At 33.3% G+C, this 16,969-nt stretch overlaps 1 long non-coding RNA gene across 4 annotated transcripts in view; it reads left to right on the top strand.

Moving 5' to 3' along the window:
* Positions 1 to 16,969, top strand: part of LOC140533372 (uncharacterized) — an 88,608-nt gene that overhangs the window by 56,062 nt on the left and 15,577 nt on the right. For all 4 annotated transcript variants that reach the window (XR_011976898.1, XR_011976900.1, XR_011976897.1 and 1 more), the window contains 2 exons: positions 16,018 to 16,089; positions 16,440 to 16,482. This is a non-coding gene — a long non-coding RNA (uncharacterized lncRNA). The remainder of the gene's footprint in view (positions 1 to 16,017; positions 16,090 to 16,439; positions 16,483 to 16,969) is intronic.

Below are 16,969 nucleotides of genomic sequence, written 5' to 3'. Positions count from 1 at the left end.
GTGAATAAACTAAGGAGGTATATAAAATTCAAAGAATAAACTTTTCCCTTTTTATTTTATACTACTTATTAAATTGCATAAGAAAATGAAATAGATAAAAGGTTTCCTTTTTAACTCTATTGTAGAATCAATCAGTCTGATACAGAATTACAAAACTGTTAGGGAAAATTCAGGGAATATTTTCCAAAAAGATCTTTTATTGATCCAATACAGTTTTGTAAATATCTAACAAGTATCCAAGAATGTTTGAACCTGATAGTGAACTTAAATTTTGAACTCCTTTAGGGCAGTGGCTATCTTTTTGTATCCCCAGCACCTAGCACAGAACCTGGCACACAGTAGGCACTTAATGTTTCTTGTCTGATTAACTGACATTTTCAAGATAGATATTCACTTTGATATTATGTGAGGTTGCTAAAAATCATATTTAACTGTAAGTTACAAGAGCTGATTACTCAGTCAAAATGTGATTTGTAGTTTAGAGTATAATATCCATCCTTGAGGTGATAAAGCTAACACCACTAACTACTATACAGATATTTCTTTAAAATGGGGAGATAAATAAGGATACATTTAAAATACAAGATATTAACAAATAGGTAAAGGATTACCTCATTTCTCAAGTAAAATACATTTTGATTCAATTCAGACATTTTGATTCATAAAAATATTTTCATTTAATATTTGTTAATTATGAAACCTTTGTCATGGCTTGGAGAAAATTTTTGATTCTTGAAGTAAAACTCTGTCTAAGTTCTGCAACATCCTAGAAAACTTGAAATCATTCAGTCCTATGATAAACCATATGTGTACCTGTGGTCTTAGGACCAGAAGAATTCAGGGAGGCTCTTAATTGAAGTGATAGTCACAAGTCATAAAAGGCTTTTTTTGGTTTGAATTGGATTGCGGTTTTTTTGGCTAAATGAAAGTATGAAAGGAACTTTAATCTGAAGTGGCAGAGGAAATAACCCCAAAAATGATAGCATATATCTTTCAAATTCACAGATAGTATCAAGAAAATAATAACCCAGTTGGTACCTTTTCAGCAAATCACAATTTTTAAAAGGCTAGCTTTTTTAAAATATTCTTTCTGAAAACCCACAGGGTATATTATTTTGTTTTTTAATCATAAGCATCACAAACTATATTTAATAATTATAAAAACCCCATGGCTGTTTCTAAAACTCTTATACTAAGATCATGCCTTTTCTTCTGGATTATAATGCATTTCACTTTGAGATTCAGGCAAGTAAAAGATGAAATCTATAAAACAAAAGTATAACAAAGATCAATTGGGTTTTTTTAATAGCATCTAATTAACTATAAAAGACTATTTTGAAAAGGACATGTTCATTCTTAACATTACCTTTATGGTTTTTAAGCACCCTAACAAATAAAATAAAGATGGTTTATGAAAGTTTAACATGCAAATATAATTTTAATGATTTTTTGAATTATATTTCATTTAAAAATGGAATTAGAATACAACTTTAGGCTCACTAGACACTTTCTCTGATCCTGAAAATCTCTCAAACCTCTCCAAAACAGATATTCTCCATCCCAAGGAGTAGATCTTGAGGAAAATGGGGAAAGAAGTTAAGTGAGGGGATGGTATAGAGCAGATCATTAATGGTGTACATAAGCAGAGATGGGGGAGAAGCTCCACGGGGCAGTGTTTCTCTGTTACCTGTAGGAACTGATATTGTTCTGAGAGTAAATAAAGCACATCAGAAAAGGGAATCTCTAGAGGCAAGCTCTGCAAGGCAGTGGGAGAAGCTGGAATAAATATCTCAGAAATTTGGATTCCATGAGGAACACAGAAAGTGAAGAGAGATTTATTATAGGGATCATGAACCAGAAAATAAGGGTCTAAAGTAGAAAGAGAGGCTATATAATGTAGAAAGTAAGATAAATATTTTCTCAAAAGATATATACAAAATAAAATTGAAGAGATGGGAGAAATTAATCATGCAACAAGTGAATTCAAAAACAGCAGAAGTGGGAATCATTATCTGACAAAGCAAAAGCAAACATCTAAAAATAAAAAGGGGCAAATAAAGAAACTGCATTATGATGAAAGGAATCAGACGACAAGTTATTTTTAAAAATAAGCTAATACATACCAAATGACTTAGCATCCAAATTTATAAAAGAAACGTTAACTGAGCTGGAAGAAGAAACAGACAATAATATGATAGTGACAGAGGACTCTAATATCCCTCTTCCAGCTTTGAAAGCTGGAAGCTTTCAGAAAGAGAAACAAAAGAGAAAATGTGGAACTGAAAAAATTCCTAGAGAAACTAAAGTTAAAAACATTACATCTTCTAAATGATTCTGTAAAGAAATATACATATTTATCAGGTTACATGGAAATTTTACAAAAATCAACCATATATTAGGACACAAAAATATTGCAAACCAATGTAAAAGAACAGAAAGAGTAAATAAATCCTTTACAGACCATAAGGTAATAAACAGTCATTGGTTCGTGGACTATAAAAAAAGAAACAAATCCAAATGGAGACATAACAATGAAATCCTTTTAAAAATGAATGAGACAAAGAACAAATCATAGAAATAATAATGTGAAAATAAATAATAATGATGAAATATTATGCCAAAATTTCTGATATGCAGCTAAAGCTAACTTCAAGGGGAAAAATCATGCATATATAAACATACATTAACAATATAGAAAAAAGAGGATTAATGAACTGAATATACATTTTTTAAAATTACAAAGATGACAAATAAACAAACCTAAAAGATACTAACAATTAGAAAAGAAAGAAAGAAATTAGAAACAAAAAATCTAAAGAAATCATAAATAAAACTGTTCCTTTGAAAATAATCATAAAATTAATAAAACTTTAGCTAATTTGATTAAAAAAGAAAAGAGCAGAAAATCAAATCAATAAACTAGCAAATAAAGAAAGTAAAATCACAGAAAAATGAAAAGCATAATCATATATTATGCAGTTATATACTAACAAAATTGAGAACATAGAAGAAATAGGAAAATATCCTCAAAAATTTTTAAATATCCATGCTATCAGAAGACCAAACTGAAGTCTAAAATAGCCCCAAAAAAAGGAAATATATCTAGTGGTTAAGGAGTTACCAAAGGAAAAAAATGTCTTAGTCCTAATAGATTGACAGAAGAATTCTATTAAACTTGAAAAAAACACACTTCGTACCTGTACTTGACATATCTTTCTCAAAAATTATGAAAGTATGAAAGAATCAGGATGAAAGAATCATTTTATGAGACAAATTTGTCTTAATACTTAAACCAAGGAAAGATGAAACCATGGGGAAAACTATAGGCCAATCTCATTAATGAATACTGACTAAAAAATTTTAAATAAAATCCTGTCAAAGGGACTATACAGTAATTGATACAAGATCTCATTCATTATGACCAAATGGGATTTATCCCTGTGATGCAAAAATGGTTTAATATTCTGAAAACAATAAATAATAAATAAATAAATCATAAATCATATTTTAAAAACAAACAACAAAAACTACATGATCATCTCAACAGAGGTAGAAAAAGCCTTTGACAAGCACTATTTTATCATAAAAACTCTTTAAGAGATAAGCATAAAAAGACTTTTTAAAATATAACAAAATTAACCATCTTAAACAAAAAGCAAGTACCAAAAGACCAAAAGCAATAGAAATATAATAGAATCTTTTCCAATAAATACAGACATGAAGAAGCAAGGATGTCCAGTTTCCCTCTATTATTTTTTATAGTTTTAGAATTTCTACCATATTAATAGTGCAAGAGAAAGACATTAATGGCAATAGGATGGACAAAAAGAAGATAAAACCATCTTTTACTTATTGATGGCATAATGATATACTTGGAAAAATTCTAGAGAATTAGCACATATGCTAATTGAGACAATTAATAACTTTAGCACGTTGCAGGCTACAAAATAAACCCTCAAATTTTAACTGCATTTCTATATAATAAGAAAACCCAAGAAACAAAAATAAACAGGGAAATCACATTCCAAATGGCTACAAAATGCATAAAATATCTGGGGATCAACCCACCAAAGTACACAAAAGATTTGCACAGATTCAATTACAAAATGTTCTTCAAAGAAATAAAGCTGGATGAATAGCCACTGCTCCTGGATAAGCCATGCCAATATGATAAAAATGATAATACTACCAAAGTTAACTTATACTTATAATGGTATACCTATCAAATTATCACAGCCATATTTTATAGAACTTGATAAATGATAAGAAAATCCACTTGGAAAAACAAAAGATCTAGATTGTCAAGGAAAATTATGAAAGGAAATAGGGATGAAAGGGGAATAGCATTTCCAGATCTCAAAGTATATTAGAAAACAGCAGTCATCAGAACTATCTGGTATTGGTTAAAAAATTGATCAATGTGTGAACAGAAAACACAGGGAGGATCAGAAACAAGGGAACTCAACAACCTAGAGTTCCATAAAGTGAAGAACAAATTATTATTTGATTTTTAAAAATCTAGTGAAAAAGTCTAGAAGAAATTAGGTTTAGATCAACACCTTGTAATATATTCCATAATACATTCTAAATGGATACACAATCTTAATATTTAAGATCATACTAAAAAATAGGAGACAGATCATATGACTCTAACAGTTATGAGTGATATATTCTTAAGCAAACACCTATATATAGGTGATATATTCTTAAGCAAACAAGAGACAGAGGCAATTACAAAAAATAAAATATAAAATTTTTATTACACAAGGCTGAAAAGTTTCTGCATAGGGTTATACTGCAAGAAAGAGTCAATAAGACAAAAGTCCCTATATATGCTGAAATATGTAGAGAAGCATTTTTTTGTGATAGCAAAGAAATGGAAATATAATGAAGATTCATCAATTAAGTAATGCATAAATTGATTTTAGTGCATAAGTATGATAGGATATTGCCAGGCCTAGAGGCCTGAGGGCTACCCGAGTCTTACCTTACCTATCACAGGTCTTCGGCTGGCCAAACCGGATAAACGTATGAGAGAAGAGACTTTCCGGAGTCGAACAAGGGTTAGGCTTTATTCAGGGTCCTGGTTACATGTGCAGGGGGAACTCTTCCTTAGGAGAGAGAGAGAAATCTCCCAAGGAGGCAAAGATCTTACAGTAAGAGAATGAAAGCAGAAGTGGAAGTGGGGAGAGAGGGGAGAGGGAAGAGCGAAGAGAGGAAAAGGGGCCTTCTGTCCTGTAAGGGCCCCTCAGCGCTAAGAGCGCCTTCGGGCTTCCCTGACCCTACTTAAGCTCTCCTGCCGCGTAGTTTGCACCTGAATACCGTGCCTGTTAGATAACAATAGGTGTGCCCAGATCTGGGCCAGTCTCGAGGGCGGGGATGCTCTCTCCCATCACGTTTCTCACGGGAAGAGGCGGAAATACACGAGATCTCACTCCTCAATTCCCTGCTGTTTCCTGGGGGGCCTCATGAGAACTCTAAGGTTTAGAAGCTCTCACCTTTACCCGCCCAAGACTATCCACATGGAACTGAGCTTACACCCCCAACAGGATATTATCGTACTGTAAGAAATATATTTGATGAATACAGAAAACATGGAAAGATTTTCATAACTGATGTAGAATAAGGTAGAGGGAAGAAAGCAACACATAATAACAGTAATGTAAATAAAAGGAACAACCACACCACAAAAAAAATTAAAACTGAATTTAACAAAATTACAAAGATGAAACATGATTGGAATGACCCCTTCATGGAGGGGAGAGGTTTACATACATTACATGTTGCATATGTTTTAGACTTTTTCAATATATTGATCAGTTGTACTGATTTTTTTTCTTCTTTAAGAAAATAATTTATTATATAGGATGGCTCTATGGGAGGGAGAGAGGGACACTAGAGTTGATTATGATGATTTAAGAAACAGAAGATGTCAACAAAAACTCATTTTTTAAAAAAAGTAATTAGATTTTATTTCATATCTTCAATGCTCCATTAAACTATACTTTTAATAATCAAATTTCTTAGACTTTTCCCTCAGGGATATTTGCAGTTTGTGATCACTTAAAGTAAATTATAAGTCACTTTTCTAAAAGGTATTGTAGAGGCAAGGGAAAAAAAGCTTTATTTCACATAAATAGATCTCTAAAAAAACTATATAATTTTACAAACTCATGTACTCTAAACTTTTTGGATAACACAATGATATTCTAACTCCTATCTATCTTGGTTTATAAAATCAAAATTTGAAAGTATATAAGAAGGAAGAAAATGTTTAGCCAAATCACACCTCTGACTTTATACTCAAAACACTAGCCTAGCATCAGTGAATATGTAGTTTGAAGGATGATCTATGATCAATAGTATATCGGTCAGAAAGTCTAGTGTATCTTTCTAAAACACTCCTCAAATTAACATATATTTATGTAAATATAGTATATTCAAATAACCCCCAAACATAATCTATACAAATTTATGTAGAACAGAAATTATTTGATTTTTTTCTTAATATTCCTAGCACCTATCCCAGTGTCTTGAGCAGAATGAAGTTTAATGTTTGTTGAATTAATGTGAATGAACTGCTTGTACACTATCCACAATCCTCTTCAGGATGCAATCTCTTCCATGCCTCAGAAACCTCTTCATTCTGAAGCTCATTCCAGTCTTGGAATTAACACATCGGAAGAATTTTCAGCCTTCCTCTACTTCTCTCTCTGATTGAATGGCTCCATTTGGAGACTCACTTAAGGAAAGTACCCAGGAGAAGCCTGCCTAATTTCTCTCCAGACTGTGCTTTTCTGTTATTTGCAATTTCCACCATTTAGAATAGTATCTGATAAATAATAAGGATTTCATAAATGATTCTTGATTCAACCACACTAGTTTATGATACTGAAAAGTATATTTTAAAGAGGATTGCCATCCAAGATATTTTCATATTCACCCAAATCTTTTTCTTCACTTTTATAGAAATAAAATTACAATTCTACATGTAAACTTTCATAATATGAGCTTATAACCAATTATTTCTAACATCAAGTGATCTTTGACAACTTAAGCATTACATTTTAATTTTGTTTCCAGCCTCTGAAATCATTAATTTTATCATCTTTGAAACAAAGTTGATAGGACAAAGGTATAGGACTGGTTCTAAAGCATTATGAATCACTGGGCTTTTCTGTCCCTGACATGTTATATATACACTTCTATTGACCTTGATATATGCCAGCAAAAATCACCATCCAGTAGTTCTCAAGCCTCACATAATACAGTAATTTTAGGTACTTACAAAGTTTAATGGATGCTTCCCTTGTGTAACTGATTCCCGCCTCCACTCTACCAAAGTCATGCTATTCATTTCATGAAACAAAAAGGATTTTTTTTAAACTTCATCAATTGTTCCTCTCAAGTTCTCAATTTTTCATTATTTAAACTCATTTTGCAGAGCAATCCTTCACTTTTCTAATATGTTCTTCACTTAAGCATTCACATTTACTTTAAAAAAAAAAGTCATCCATTTTCACAAGCCTTTTTTACTCCCAGTAAAATGCTTTTACAGGGGAACTACGTTGCTCTTGCGCTAAATCACCTACAATATTTTTGAAGCAGGATTAGAACACTTTTTTTCTGAAAACAATCAAGGATTTTTGTAGATTAGAAGATCAATATGACAATAAAATTATTGAATAACTGAAAACTATGTCAAATACATAATTAGCTTATAATAAGTATTTAAAATTTATAAGCAAAATAATCACAAATAAGGGATTGATTTTTAATCATTACAAAACATCTACAATGAAAATGAGAATGGTAATGGGAAAATAAACTAGGAGTCAGAAGACTAGTCTACTAATAATGAGGTCATTTCAACTCCTTAGTCTACACTTTTTCATCTATAAGATTATAGGATTAGATAACAAAGCTGATTTTGAATGATGGGGTTTTTTGACTCCTGATGTCAGATACTCAAATAAAGAGAGATTCTTGCTATGTATGATAAACCACCCAGATGGCTTAGACAGCAGACCATGTTTCAGCTTTACATGCCATCCAGCTATGCATCCAGATTGCCTTTGTCTGAATGACCTTTGGCTTCTCAGGATCCTTCCTCAAATACCATGCCCAGCAGTGAGGATAATACTATGCTCAAATAAAACAGAGCACCTGTTTTTGTTGTTGGCGGTGGTTGTGTTACTGTTGCTGTTGATGCTGCTGCTTTCTAATTTCTGGGTCCTCTATTTCCTGAAAACTGACAAACACTATATTACCTTCCTAGGCTCATCTCATATTGTTAACTCATATTGAGTTTACAGGCTAATAAAACCCTCAGGGCTTTTTCAGACATGTTACATAACCCTATTGCTCCTATCTTATACTTGCATAAAGTAGCTGGTTTTTGACCCAAGTATAAAACTTTACATTTATATCAATCATCTTATTTCATTTCAACAAGCTTTTATGAAACACCTATTATGCACTAGGTATCCTGCTAGATGCTTAAGAAGCAAAGATAAGAAGGAAATACCTCAGGTTTGCAAGAAAATGACATTCTACTTGGGCAGGGCTGGGGGAGTAAAAAAATAAATATGTAGGCAGATTTCTGCATACAGAATAACTACAAAGTAATTTTGGGAGGAGAAAGCAGAATTAATGCCTGGGAAAATAAGGAAGGGTGCTAAAGGCCTTCCTAATCCACTCAGCCTCCAGCCACTGTTTGCTCTAGAGCCTGGTGCGCTCCGCGCAAAACAAAGAAGGGGAATGTGAGGATTGGAAACTCAATTCCGTGTGGACGGTCTCGGGCGGGTAAAAGTGGGACTTCTAAATCTTAGAGTCTTACGAGGCCTTCCATGAACAGCGGGGATTCGAGAAGGTCAGACTGAGCTAGCTCGGCTAGCTCGGGTATTTCCACCTCTCCCCTGGAGATACGTGATGGGTGGAGTCTCCCTGCCCTCGAGATTGTCCCGGATTGGAGCATACCTAGTTACCTAACAGCACGGTATTGAGATGCAAACTGTGTGGCTGAAGGTTAAGTAGGATTGAGGAAGCCTGAAAGCGCTCTTAGCACATGAGGAGCCAAGAGGACAGTAGGCTCCGCTTCTCTTCTCTTCTCTCTCCCCTCCCCCTCTCTCCCCGCTTGTACTTCTACTTCCAATCCCTTAAGCTTAGCCTCCTTAGGAAATCTCCCCCTCTTCCTCCTAAGGAAGATTACCCTGCACTTGTAACCTGGACCCTGAAATAAAGCTCAACCCTTGTTCGACTCTGGAACGTCCTTTCTCTCATATGAGCATCCGGTTTTGGCCAACCGAAGACCTCGGAGGTGAGGTAAGAAAGACTCGGGTAGCCCACACAGGCCTCTAGGCCTGGCAGAAGGGGATATGATTGAGCTTAATATTTCGATGTGTCAAGATCTTTTGGAATTCTCAGTGGGTAAATGAGTTAGTAATGACTCCCAGGCCTTTCACATCTTCACATTTGATAAAAACATTATCTGTACCTTTATCTAATCAATTGATAAACATGTTAAACAGTATGAAGACAAGCACTGATCTACAGAGCAATCTACTAGAGGCCACCCTACAAACTGACATCAAACCATTAGATTAGCTTGTATTTCTGTTCATTCAATTAGTTAGAATCCACCAAGGTTCACTCTCTAGTTCATTTTTTGCCTTCTCTACAAAAGAAAATTATGAGAGTACTTATCAAATCCTTAAAAAATAGAAGTAAACTCTATCTACAACATATCCATGATTTACAATTAACTACTACGTCAAAAAAAAACTACCAATATTCTAACGATGAACTCTTGTTTTATTCATTTGAACTATTTCTGTTTGATGCTTCCTTTTCTTGATAATCCTTAACCAATCCTTTATTAATATGCCATAGAATTTTGCTGAGAATCAAATTCAAGATCATCAGCATATAATCTGTAGACTATTATCTTTGATTTTCAGGAAACACACAATATTTGCCATTTTCCAGTATTATATTTATACATAATAGATCACATCCTTCAAATTCTTTTAAAGATGGTTGATAGTAGATGAGCAAGATATAATGTTAGTTCATTTGAAACTTAAACATGTAATTCACCTGGACCATGGGATTTAAACTAGCTGCTGTCAGGAATATGCTGGGAACCTTAGGAGGACAGAAATCTTTTTTTAAAAAGAATGATATAAATAAATAGAAAATGAGTACACATATATATATATAACCTTTTCTCTTTTTGATACACAAGGAACTGCAAAAAAGAGAAAAAATATGCGTATATATAATATAGTATGTATGGGTGTGTATATGTGTATAGAAAATCCCCCATTACTATAATATCATGCCTCTGTATCAGGTTTGCATCTGATTCCTCACCACATCTTTATCCTCTTTATGTTCAGGTAGTCTATGGTATAACATTACTAATTGTTTCTCTTTTCCATTGTCCTTCACCTGAGTATCCTCCACCATGAGTCTACTCTCTGGTTCTGAACTTTTCTTCGGATAGCCTGTTAATATACAATGTAATCCAATTACACCCCAATTTAAGGTTTATCATTTTAGAGTCACATTCCATTCATGAGTCTCACCCTACCTAATCTTAGCAATACGTACTAGGTCAAATTTGACTCCTTACATAAAGGATCTCTAATTTTCTTCCTGTTGTTATTATACATTGTGCTATTATATAGAGATGACTGAGCCCATGGGTTTTATTATGATCATCTTGGATATCTTTTTTCTCTGAATTTCTGGTCTTTTTCCAATACTTTATTTAGCTACTCTTAGTATCTCTAGGTTGGTAGATTATCAGTAAACAATTCTCTCTTCCCCTAGGTTTAAGTTTAAAGTCCTTTTGATTAGAAAGATGTTGGTATATCCTTGTCATTTTCTTTAATTAGTTAAAGTAAAATGTAATAAAATAAAATTAAATAAAATAAAATAATAAAATTAATTTTTAAAAAATAAATTATTCAAACTTAATTTGACCACCATCAATAAACTAAAACTTTATTTACAAAGTCTGCCCTCTTCTTCCATTTGGTTTATGAAGTTAAAAATCTAAACCTGCTTAAAAACTATAAGGAACAAAATAAATATAATAAAATATATCTATATGTATTTTCATTATGTCATTATCATTGTTGAAAGAAAATCCCAAGATGACAAAGAATATATGAGAATATATGAGATTCTACTTGTATCTTATCTGCCTTAGATTTAATTTCATTGAAGTACACAACTTCCAAATTTTCTATACTTGTTCCTTTTCTTTCTTCATCTCACCTAAAACTCAGTATGGGCCTGATGCCATACCCTTTCCTCCAAGCTGTCCCCTAAGAAGGCTTCTCCTGCTAGTGATCTCTTGACTTATGGACTGAGAAGGAATCGGCCTCCTCTTTCAACTGCTATTTCCACACCATTATTCTTTCACTTCTTTCAACAATTTTTTGTAAGGATGATGATGAGGGGGAAGAGGATGAAAGCACTTATACGGTACTTTAAGGTTTGAAAATTGCTTTACAAACATTATTTCATTTTACCATCACAGCAAACCTGGGAGCTGGGTGCTAGTGCACTAGTAAAATAAAACAATACTTTTCTTGTTTGCTTGTTTCTTTACAGTGGATATTTACCTAATAGTAAAAGGAAAAAATTAAATTAAGTTTTAAAATCAAGGCAAAACAAAAAATCAGGTCATCATGACTGATATCCCAGTTCAGAGTTATAGGTTTTTTTTCCTTCCTCCCTCTTCTGGATCATTAATAAAAGTAATATGCAATATAATTTTCTGATTGTTGCTCTCAGGTCACTTGATTCACATCTGATTATTTGTCAAGACCCATTTGAAGTTTTCTTGGCAAAGATACTGGAGTGGTTTGCTATTTCCTACTGCAGGTCATTTTACACATGAGGAAATTGAGACAAACAAGGCTAAGTGATTTGCCCAGGGTCACACAGCTAGTAAGTGTCTGAAACCAGATTTCAGCTTCAGAAGATGAATCTTCCTGATTCTAAGCCCACTGGTCTAGACATCCACTAGGCCACTCAGTTGCCCAACTTTGTAGCATTATATATATAAACTATAATATGTTTTAAAGTCATAGAAACCTTGAATTAAGCAAAAAGATTGGTTCATTATCACAAAAAGAACAGGAGTTATATCCTAAGTCACAAAGGATAAATGTCTTAATAATAAATAAAATAACAATTTTATAACCATTATAAAATAACTATATATTACTACTATATAATATTATAATTATTATAAAAATCATACTTGATACACAAAGAATTCACACACAAAACCAACATGTAACGTTAATGGAATGGGAAGATCTTTCCCATCCATTAATAGGCCTATGTGACCTGCTTTGAGCTTGGACCCAGCTGACTGCTGTGATGGAGCCTGATTCACAGGGAGCCTGAGTCACATGGCATGGTGCAACAGCAACCACACTGGCATACCCAGCATGACTGCTAGCACAGGTTCTTAGTTCTGCTTTACTGAAAGATAGCAGTTTACGGGGTCAACAATCCTTTTTAATTACGTTGAAAGAAGTGAGTATAGAAAATACAAGCAGAGAAATAAAGCTCACCAGAGAGGGCTCTATTACCTGAGGAATTGTCTTAGAGTGATCTAGCATTCAAAAAGAAATTAAATTTAGAAGTTTTGAAGGAAAACATCTGTGAAATTAAATAATTTAAACAGCAAGGTTTGATTTACTATTTTTTAGCATACAATGAGGAAAATATGAAAATGATAAATCTGTAAAAGTTACCAGTTTTCAATGAAATACAAATGTGAACTGAGCTACAGTTCAGGTATAGCACTAATACACTGCTGATTCAAGCATGAAGTGGTTCAATAATTCTGGATAGCAACCCAGTATCATTCAAGAGAAGTGACTAATCTGTTGATACTGTTTAATCCCACTACTGGGTTCACTGAAGCACATTTTGTGACAGCAAATAACTGGAAACAAAGTGAATATCCAGTGACTGGGAAATAGCTAAACAAAATCTGATACATGAATATAATGGAATATTATTGTTCAGTAAGAAATTACAAATATGAGGAATTCTAAGAAACATAGAGATACATATGAACTTCTACAGAGTAAAATCAGTACAACCAGAAGAATAATATACAGAATGACCATAACAATATAGATAAGTAAATGATTAGAGAGACAGAATATTTATTAACCCTTCACACTGTCAGGCACTGTACTAAGTGCTCAGGATACACACACACACACACACACACACACACGCACACACACACACATTAAACAAGACAGTTCACACCCTAAAGGACCTGACATTCTAACAATGGAAGATAATACATAAAGGGTAGCTGAAAGGAGAGGGGAAAGGAGAATGTAACAGGGAAGAGCAAAAGGTTAGGAAATGGAGAAATCCAGAGAGTGGATAGGAAAAACAAAGTCCTTCCAGAAATGGCAATGGGGCTAGGAACTCACCAATCCAGAAAGTAAGCCTCAGAACAGAGTCCAGAGGGTACAAAGGGAATGGTAACTAAAGGGAAGTCATATTCTGATTAACTGAGAAACCAATAATGAAGCATAAACTCCTTCTTCTCAGAGAGGGGGCAGACCATGAGATTTCTTTGTTATGAGGGAGGGTTCAGTTCTTGGAGGCAGGGAGTAATACACTATATCCAGAAATGATAGCGCTATTAAAAAAAAAACTCAACTTTTATTTTTAAATTCTGTCCGTGTGCAGCAAGATTCTTCAAATTTAGGTAATATAAATGCAAGAGGCAAGTTGGACTTAATGGATAGGGCCAGTCTTAAGGTCATAAAGAAATGGATGGCATCAACACCTTTTTACCACATGTTAACTCTGTCACTATGGGCAAAAAAACTTCTTAGTGACCCAGACAAATTTCTAAGATAATGAGCTACAACAGTTGCTGTTCTGCCATAGTATAGGGAGTTTCCACACCAGGACACTACCCACATAGATTAAATCCCAATTCTTGGTCCAAAAATAAAAAACTGAAAATTCAGAAACATTAAACCTCTTAACCTATGTATTTTAAATAAAATCCAGTTCCCATCATAAAAAATTAAACCTCTTTTATATAAACTAATAAAGTTTGAATAATTCAGACCCCCCATATCTAGCATATTCAAAATCAGTAAAGTCATCTCCAAAGCCATGAAAAGAAATATAATTATATGCTTTTCCAGGCTGAGTTTTGCAATACTTCTCCCTGAACACATAATTTTTATTTCACTCATAAAACACGCTGAATCTAAAAAATATAGGTATTTGTTGGAATCACCTGAAATGCTTATTATGTTCGTTTGCAGGCCATATAACTATTAATTCTATCTATGTTTTCTAATTTTCATGCATTACTTGATAGAAGTGTAAACTAGGCAGTAATTGCATGCACGTTGTGCTCTTTGGTGATCACATCACATCAGGGGACCATTTCTGTAGTTGAATTTGCTTTTTTCTGTTTTTTTTTCCTCCAGAATTCAAAGAAAGTTTGTAATATATAATTATATATTATATAAGCATATAATTACAATAGTAATACTTCATAATATTATAAATCTAATAATCAATAAAATTTATTATTAATAATAATCAGGAAATATTCTTATGCACATGGCAGTTGGGTGCTGATACTCATGAATTTTATTTATATTTTTGTAAATATTCATCCATTTCATTTAGCTTTTCAAATTTATTGGCACATAATCGGGGAAAGTAGCCCTAATAACTGCTTTAATGTTCTCCTTATTTGTGATAAATACACTTTTCGCTTTTGATACTGATAATATGATATTTTTTAAAAATCAAATTAACTTATGCATTCTTATAACCTATTTAATTGGATTTTTCCATAAAACTAGCTCCTACTTTTATTAGTTCAATGATTTTCTTGCTTTCAATTTTATTAATATCTCCTTTGATTATTGGGCTGCAAGGAGGATTTTGTTATTTTGCTATTTTAGTGTTTAGTTTCTCAGGATCTCAGGATCCATGGCCATGGCAATGTCTGGTTTCCAGGTATTAGATAATACCCAGATAATAGCCAGATAATACCCAGAATAGCCCCAAGGATCCTAAATAGTAATTCCTTGGATCACAGTGATAGGCAGTCCTACTGAGACTGTGCAGTGAGATAAGAGGTGACATAATGTGATATCTGCTATGCTTGTACAAAATGACGATATTTATAAAATTAACCTGTGAGGCTAATGTTGGCAAGATGTCTTTTTTGTCTGTTGCCTTGTAAAGCATGTGGGCACTAGTCAGTGAATGGAGAATTCATAGGAGGACCCATTTGGGATTTGAATAATGCATAGAGTGATGTGTGCACCTGTCTCAACTGGCCCCCATTGAGGCTTGAGGGGATTTAAAAAAATGCACTGTCTCAATTGACCCCATCAAGACAAAGAGGTAGTTGCCCTGCCTTCACACCAGTTGATTAGGAAAGGCTGTAGGAGTTAGTGCTCCCATTATCAGCAACCCATGAGAAGACTAGACTAGAATAAAGCAAGATTATTAATCCCTCCTAAACTGTCTTCCTATACTTCCTGTCTGACCAAATCAAGAGTGAACCTGTTAAGAGACTGAAGTCCAAAAACTCCAGTGCCTCCTTTGTGTTATCTGTGAAACACAGGTTCTCCAATTTGATATTGAATTGTGTATTTTTAATTTGTCCTTTTTCTATTTCTTTTTGTTCCATGCTGAATTTATTGATCTGCTCTTTATTTTACTGATAATAATTTAGAGATATAAAGTTTCCCCTTAGTACTGTTTTGGCTGCATTTCAAAAATGTTATGTTGTTTCATTGTTGTCATTCTCTTTAATGACATTATTGTTTCTCTGATTTGTTCTTTGACATCATTCTTTACAATTAGATAATTTAGTTCTTAATTTTTAATCTATGTTTTCATGGTCCTTTATTGAATGAAATTTTTATTGCACTATTGTCTGAAAAGGACACATTTAATATTTCTGCTTTTTTGAAGTTGTTTGTGAGGATTTTGTGCCCTAATGCAAGGTCAATTTTTGTGTATTTGCCATGCACCAGTGAGAGAAAGGTGTACCTTTTCTATTCCAATTCATTTTTCTCCAGACGTCTATCATATCTAACTTTTCTAAAACTTTATTCATATCCTTAAATTTTTTGTGTTTATTTTTGGATTAGTTATCTACTTCAGAGTACAAAAAGTTGAGGTACCTCACTAGTATCATTTTACTATTTCCTCCTATAACTCATTTCAACTTTTTCTTTACAAATTTGGATGCTATATTATTTGGTGCATGTATATTTTGTACTAATATTACTTCATTGTCTAAGGTAACTTTAAGGAAAATGCTGTTTCCCTGTTTATTTCTTCTAATTAGACCTATTTTGGCTTTTATTTTTCTTGTAAACAACATATTGCAGGATTCTGGTTTAATCTGCTCTGCTACGTGCTTCCATTTTATGGGTAAGTTTATCCCATTGCCTTTCATAATTATGATTACTAACTGTATTGCCCTCCATTCAGTTTTTTTCTTCTCTCTTTCACCCTGTCCCTCAAAAATCTCTTTTGCTTCTGACTAACAACTTCCCCAATACCCCTACCCTTCTATCAGCCCATCCCTTCTCTTTACCCCTCCTACTTCCCCAAAGGATGAGATAGATATTTACACCCAACTGTGCATGTTATTTGCTAATTTACTCTTTGAGCCAATTCAATGAGAATAAGGTTTAAGCATTGCCTGCCACCACCAATGCATCTCCTTCTCTACTGTAAAAACTCTTCCTTTCATTCTTCTCTGACATGAGATAATCTACCCCATTCTACCTCTCCTTCCCCCCTTTTCCAGTGCATTACTTTTTCTCACCCTTTTATCTTTTAAAAGATAATTCCATCATTGTATCATAGTCACCTCATCTTCTAACTGTCTTAATAATAGATGATCTTAGGAGTT

This window comes from Notamacropus eugenii, chromosome 3, assembly GCF_028372415.1.
Source record: "Notamacropus eugenii isolate mMacEug1 chromosome 3, mMacEug1.pri_v2, whole genome shotgun sequence".
NCBI lineage: Eukaryota > Metazoa > Chordata > Mammalia > Diprotodontia > Macropodidae > Notamacropus > Notamacropus eugenii.
The sequence above is the reverse complement of the archived record's forward strand: the minus strand, read 5'-3'. Positions and strand labels throughout refer to the sequence as shown.